The 7,386-nt window shown below is 42.8% G+C and overlaps 1 long non-coding RNA gene across 1 annotated transcript; it reads right to left on the bottom strand.

Annotated features, from left to right (window-relative positions):
* Positions 1 to 3,434: 3,434 nt before the first annotated feature.
* LOC139560989 (uncharacterized) lies at positions 3,435 to 5,139 on the bottom strand. Its single transcript, XR_011672040.1, has 5 exons — positions 5,002 to 5,139; positions 4,674 to 4,846; positions 4,460 to 4,537; positions 3,957 to 4,019; positions 3,435 to 3,842 (listed from the first exon to the last, which is right to left on the bottom strand). It is a non-coding gene; the product is annotated as an uncharacterized lncRNA (long non-coding RNA).
* Positions 5,140 to 7,386: the final 2,247 nt, after the last annotated feature.

Below are 7,386 nucleotides of genomic sequence, written 5' to 3'. Positions count from 1 at the left end.
ATATCAAAAAGACGGCGAATGTTATCAGAAGAGTATCTGTCTCTAATAAATCCAGTTTGGTCCGCTTTTATTATTTTGGGAAGAAGAGTGTTTAGTCTTTTGGCCAGCAATTTGGTAATTATTTTGTAGTCGAAATCCAACAAGCTTATGGGCCGGAAGGAGGAGCAGGATAGGGGGTCCTTGTCTTTTTTGAGCAACACTGTAATGCGAGCTGTGCGCATTGAGTCTGGGAGAACTCCGTTTTTGCAAAAATCCTCCAGCATTGGCATGAAAATAGGGCTAAGCTGGGGCCAAAAAGCTTTGTAGAACTCTCTGGGGAATCCATCTGGGCCTGGGGACTTGTTAGGTGGCATGGAGGTAATTGCCTCCAGGATCTCCTCAGGAGTGAAGGGGGAGTTGAGATCTTCTTGGTCAGTCTCTGATAGTTTAGGTAGCGAGATTCCCTCTAGGAAGGAGTGGAGTTCTGCTTCCGTGTGTTTTCTCTCAGAGGTATATAGTTTGCAGTAAAAATCATGAAAAGTTAAATTGATCTTTTTTGGGTCATATGTGACCTCGTCCTCTGCTGTTCGGATAGCCATAATTGTACGCTCTGACTGCTCTTTTTTTAATTGATAAGCAAGCAATCTACTAGGCCTATTGCTATACTCATGGTATTTCTGTTTAGTAAAGAAAACTTTTTTTTTAATCTCCCGAGTATAGTCCAAATTCAGTTTGGCTTTGGCTGCTTTAAGTTGACTCCAGGAGGTGCTGTCTGTGGATTGTTTATGTACTTTTTCACAGCGTTCCAGCTCCCTCTCCAGATCTAGCCTGTGTGCTTCCATTGCTTTTTTCTTAGAGGAAGCATATGCAATTAGATGACCTCTTAGTGTGGCTTTAGCAGCGTCCCACATTGTGGCCGGAGAAACAGGAGAATCTTTGTTGTCTTGTGTGTAGTTGTCTATCCATGTAGTTACCAATGTATGGAATGCTTCGTTTGATAGCATGGAGGTGTTGAATTTCCAGCTCATTGACCTCGGGATGTTTTTGCAGAGGTCAAAGCGGAGGTGGACAAAGGCGTGATCCGAAAGCGCTATGGGTCCGATTCTACACGTGGCTGAATTTATGAAACTCTTTGGGATAAAAATGTAATCTATACGGGAGTAGGTGTTATGGACATTAGAGTAGTATGTATAGTCCATAGATGAGCTATTAGTCTCTCTCCAGATATCTATCAGTCCCATCTCTTTAGTAAGAGAGTTCAACATCTTTGCAGATCTAGGATTTGTGGTGGGGACTTGAGATGATTTGTCTAGGGTTGGGTTCAGGGTACAATTAAAATCTCCGGCCAACACTCCAAAGGAAACACAATGCTCATTGAACAGGGTTATCATTTTCGACATAAAAGCAGGAGTATCTGTGTTAGGGGCGTATATGTTTAAGAGAGTAATTGGTTGCCCATACAGTGACCCAGTTATCAAAATAAATCTCCCCTCCGGATCAGATATGTTTTTGTCAATTATGAATGGAACATTCTTATGGATAAGTATGGCTGTGCCTCTACTGTTGGATTTGAAAGATGAGAAATACACCTGTCCCACCCAAGCTCTGCGGAGTTTGGCATGTTCAGCATCACAGAGGTGTGTCTCTTGCAATAGCGCGATGTCTGCTTTTTCCTTTTTTAGAGCACATAGTATCTTTTTCCGTTTTATTGCATGACCTAGACCATGGCAGTTCCATGTCAATAGATTTAAGGTACTAGTCATCGTCATCGAACAGTAATCGAACTTTAGTGCAAGTCATCTCTGGGTAAAGGTGGATAGTAGTTACAGCTGCGTTCACATAAAAGGAAAATAAATGGTTTACATAAAATAACAGTCTCTGAACACCCCAGCCGAGTTCCCAAACAACTCGACATATCCCGTTGGATCTATTACCTCCCCGCTCAGTCACAATTCTGTGTTCCCACAACAACAAAAAAAACGGGAACAGTTAGCAACGCACAACGTCTCCCCCTCCCCACCAAAGAAATGCCTCATCCTCTCCGCCCCGCATTGGGTAAATGACAACGTAGCCCCCGTCCAGACCACATTAAAAATGGGAGAAAATAAAATCAATAGCCCAGCCTACATATAGTAGGCCTAGGTTATAATATGGAGCCTATCCCTCTCAGCTAAAGGAACATAAATATAGATTAGACGGCTATAATGACATTTAGCAGGGCGGGTGGGTCTTTGGATATCGGCTATATGTTGTCTTACCTCCTTTAGTAATAATAGTAATCGCATTTAGTCATTGGTCCATTTCTCATTGACCGGGGTTGTCTTTCAAAAAACGTTTTGCCTCTTCGGGAGTTTTGAAGTGTCGCAGGGCTCCTTGGTAAAGAATCCTGAGCTCGTTTGGGTATTTGAATCCCCTAAAGATGCCTCGGTCAATGGAGCATTTCTTCACCTCGTCAAACTCTCGGCGCTTTCGGCGTATTCCAGCTGACAGGTCCTGGAGCAAGATGAGTTTGGCGTTTCCCACTGTAATGGTGTTGGTTTTCGCCGCCTGTAGGACTCGTTCCTTGTCGGTGAATCTCAAGAAACGTATGGTGATTGGGCGCGGTGGTTGTCTGGCTGCTGGTGGGGGCCTCAGTGCTCGGTGAGCTCTCTCGAGTTCTATGGGTCTGTCGGTGGACAGGTGGAGCCACTCGGGAAGTTTGTCTTGCAGGTAGCGGATCAGTGGCATGTTTCCCTCTTCTTTTTCGCCCAGATTTAATAGAACACAATTATTCCTTCGCCCCCTGTTTTCCAGGTCCTCTGTTTTCTCTTCCAGCTGCTCTATTTTTTTTTTAGCATATGCTATTGTTTCCATGGCGTCTGTCAATAAGTTTTCCGTGGATAGGATTCGCCTCTCTGCCTCGTCCAGGCGCCCCGCGTTTATGGTTATCTTGTTGTTTATGTCAGGCAAAGCATTTTCCAGGATTGTCACCTTGCCCCCTATCGCACTGAGCTGAGCGTTAATGGCATCTAGTTTAGTGTTGAGTTCTGTACGTTGGGATCTCAGCTCAGAAAAGATGTCTTCGACAGAGTGCGAGGTTGGCCTTCGTTGGGCCTCGGGGGGGAACAGGTCCTCTTGCTCCTGGCTAATGGCGCTAGCTTTTTCTGAAGCTAGCTGCTTCTTGGAGGCTTTTTCCGTCTCTAGTGCTCGAGTCCGGGTAAAAATGTCACCTGTAGTGTCGCCTTTTGTAGCCGCCATGACTTTTTGACTAAAGCTAAATGAGTTTAAACTTGAAGTGGAGGTAAGATTAGGAATTGGAAACTACTTGTGCGGAGCTCCTAGTTCATGCGGCCATCTCGTTCAGGGGTCACGTGATCCCCCCAGACCTACCCATCTCTTAAAAGATTCACATTGGAACACGTGACCATGGCAATGTGCTAAAGCAGTGAGGTAGTGCTTAAAAAACAAAGACAATATTTCAACAATACTTTATTAACTTCCAGTGCTAAAGGTAGTAGCCTACAATTACGAAAAACTTAAACACACAAACACAAAGGCTGAGGTAAAAACAATATATTGACCTAGGCCTATATCACAAGATCATTAGAATAACTTTGGTTCAGGTTATGTTATGATATGAACAAAGGAATCTAGCCTGAGAGCATATTTCTATCCTGCCCTTTGGAGCAGGACATAGTGTCCATGGCCTTTTCATTGCAAAAGTCCTGATCTCCTCAAAAAATATGTTTGCCGGGTTGTGTCCAGTCTGGGGGATGCATTCACATGTCTGGGAGGAAGGACATCAACATTGCACAGCAGCTGTAACCTGGTCCCATCTGAGTGAAAGCTCCTTGGCCACAACACCAGGCTCCAGACAATTAAAGCTGTAAAGGAGGAAAGCAGAGAAAAATAGACAAGACAAATACCTTGCATACCAGCAATAACATTCATTGACCCCCAAATTCAACCTATAAACTTAAAGTACAAAGACAATATACCTGATGTGTTGCATGTTCACCCTCAATCATCTACTTTTACTGGTGGCAGAGAGCAGGTTCATGCTGAAAGACCACAAAAAAGTGTTAAGAGATGACTTTATTCATGTACTATAGTTTGTTATTGCTTGTTGACTGCTACAGCTGTACTAAAACGCCCTGTAACTGCTTCCAGCCCAACAATGGCAATGCAGACACAAGATAACTAGCTAGATTTAGCAAACATTCATAATTACCAACTGGTAAATGGTAATAATCAATTTAGCAAGCTAGTTGAACATTGGAAAAAAACTTGACATCTATAATCCAATAATTAGCTAGCTATTTGGCGATCATTTCATCGTGGCAAGCTAACTCGCCAATTTAAGATGTGTCCCTATAACGTAACATGCGGTTTGATAAGCTTGTTAATCGATTAGTATTTGCACCACAGTGGATATTTTCGGTAGCTAGCTAGTTAAAAACTGGCAAACATGAAAAATAGTATCATCATGTTAGCACATCACCATTCAACATTAACAGCAGAATGCAACTGGCCTGCTCAGCTAGCTGGGTTAACGTTGCTTCGTCCCGCAATGAGCCATCTGTAAACAATGGATAAAGCAAGCTATAACGGTGCCTGTATGCAACTGTCTAGCTAGCTATTTAACTAACAATAGCTAGCAATGAAAACAACTTTGATACAGTTGAGACGTTGGCATTTTAACAGTAGACTCTTACCAGTGTATGGATTATGATGATTCACGGCAGACTGAAACACTTTCAAAATAATCCGTCACACTGTGCTTCAACCAGTCCAGACTGCTTTGGGTCGTTCGCGATGGAGTCGGCTCTAAGAGCCGGCTCTTGTAGGTGAACGTTGGGAGCCGGCTCGCATATCAGAAGAGTCGAATCTATTTATGAAAATAAAATAAAAATTAAGATATAAATAATCAAAATATTTAAATTAATAGAATTAACTAATTAAAAGAACTTAAAAATATATAAAATAATATAGGCCTAAATGCTCAATTTCGTTCTGACTGTCTGCTCAGACTAACAGCCTCACCTGTTGTTCCTGTCAATCAGACATGCAGTGTCAACCAATGAACCAAAGATGCGTGAGGGAGGGCCGAGCCAACTCACTCACAGTCACACACTTAGCAGCTGAGGAGAGAGAGGAAGGACAGCTGTGAAAACAACAGCTGGAAAATGAGTCGGGAGCATTTGGATGCATTTTAATAATGTAGACAATGTTAGAGCAGTGTAGTGTAGAATTTGCCAAAACAAAATCTCATATAAAGCCGGCTCTACGCACAACCTACCGGCATATGTGAACTGTGCGCCCAACTGTGAAGCTAGCTGTAGTGGAGCTTCGAGAAACTAGCGCGCCCATTAGTGATAGTGGTGGAGCCAGTACCTCCACACGTGGAGATGTATCCACTCAGTCAAGTAGGCCTACTACGCAGTCTTCTATGGACCAGTTTATGCCAAAGTCTATGTCTGTAGCAAAACAAGGCCAAATTGATATTCCATTGGCTAAAACCTTTGCCACCGATTTCCAGCCATTTTCAATCGTGGAGGACAGAGGTTTTAGAAATTATTGCAAAAGTCTAAATCCAATGTACACAATTCCAAGCAGGAAAACCCTTTCAAAATCACTTATTCCACAACTGTACGAGAGCACACAGGCTTCAGTGCGGGAAAGAGTCCAAAAAGCTACTGCAGTTTGCCTTACCACTGACTGCTGGACATCAAAGGTAACCACTTCTTACATGTCGGTTACATGTCACTTCATTGAAGATTTTTAGATGTCTAGCTGTCTTCTGGACTGCTTTGAGTTCAGCGACAGACACACCTCAGAGAACTTGTCAGAGGAACTGTTGAGAGTGGCCAGAGAATGGCAAGTAGATGGAAAAGTGGTCTGTTGTGTTAGCAACAATGCAGCTAACATAACTAAAGCCATGATTTTTTTTTTTTTTAAATGGACCCATGATCCATGTCTTGCCCACACAATCAACCTGATTGTAAGAGATGCTCTGAAGGTGATGAAGCCCACTGTAGACATAGTGAATACTTCCACAGGAGCACAGTAGGTGCTGAAAAACTAGTCTACACAATGCCAGCTGGGGATGCCTGAGCTGATGCCTAAACAAGACTGCACTACAAGGTTGAATTCAAAATGTTATATTTTGAAACGGTTTCTTGAGTCAAAGGATGCCATCATCTCTACTCTGGCCATTGTCAATGCACCTGTTGATGCTCAGACCCAAGAGGAATGGGAGGTGGTGTATAGAGTCCTGGAACCCTTTGAGCAGGTCACTGTGGAGATCAGTGGAGAGAGGTACAGTAAGCAGTTATTACTACATCATTATTTAATACAGTATTATATATGTATATGAGCAGTAGATGAGAATGTAGTATCAGTAGACAAAACATGAACCTGAACTAATAAGTTACTGTTCTCTCTTTTCAGCTATGTGACAGCCTCAAAAATGATACTCCTGTGTAAGGGTCTGCAGCGAATCACAGCCAGCTGCCAGAGAGAAGCAAATGTAACCACAGGACATGTGACAGAGTTGATGGACACCCTATGTTCATCAATGGACAGAAAGTTCCACAGAATGGAATATAATCACGTGCTATCAGAAACCGCTGCACTTGACCCCAGGTTTAAGAAGTTAGCCTTCAGTGATGCCAGAGTGATTGATGAGGCTCTTCAAAGAATAACCACAGCAGTCAGCTGGCTCAGGCACCAGGACAACAGGAAGAAGAGGGATCAGATGGAGCAGAAGCACCAGCAGTAGTGCCACAAACGTCTGCTGTTTGGATGCTGTTTGACGAGAGAGCAACTGGGGATGCAGCACGAAGGAATCCCTCAGCAGATGCCATAATGGAGGTCCGATCCTATTTGGAGGAGCCAAAGATCTGCAGATCCTCTGAGCTGGTGGAAGAACAAGGCCTCTGTCTACCCACGGCTTACTAAAGTCATGACAGGGAGACTCTGCATAGTGGCCACATCCGTTCCCTCTGAGAGGGTATTCTCGAAAACGGGATAAATAATTACTGAGAGAAGAAACCGCATCAGCCCCTCGAAAGTGAGGCAGCTTGCATTTCTGAATGCAAATCTCTCATAAAAGCAAAATATGGTCAGCATTGCCGTGTGCTGCTGGTTATAACATGACAACAAAGAAGAGAGAGAAAAGAGGGACCAGTTTAATGTTTTAAGTGGAATGCTGCAGTTTTGCACATTGTTATTTAATTTTCTTTGATATGGTGCAATATTCTATTATGCTGTTCAGATTGTATTCGTTTTGAATGGTTAGATTTATATGCACTTTGTTTCTTTACATTAAAGTTAGACTTTAAATGTAAATGTTTAATAGCATTCTTTTTCATAACAAACCAATGCATTTTTAAATACATTGTGGTTAAGGTAGAGTATGATTTCATT

The sequence above is a fragment of the Salvelinus alpinus genome, chromosome 31 (genome assembly GCF_045679555.1).
Source record: "Salvelinus alpinus chromosome 31, SLU_Salpinus.1, whole genome shotgun sequence".
In the NCBI taxonomy this organism is placed as follows: domain Eukaryota; kingdom Metazoa; phylum Chordata; class Actinopteri; order Salmoniformes; family Salmonidae; genus Salvelinus; species Salvelinus alpinus.
The sequence above is the reverse complement of the archived record's forward strand: the minus strand, read 5'-3'. Positions and strand labels throughout refer to the sequence as shown.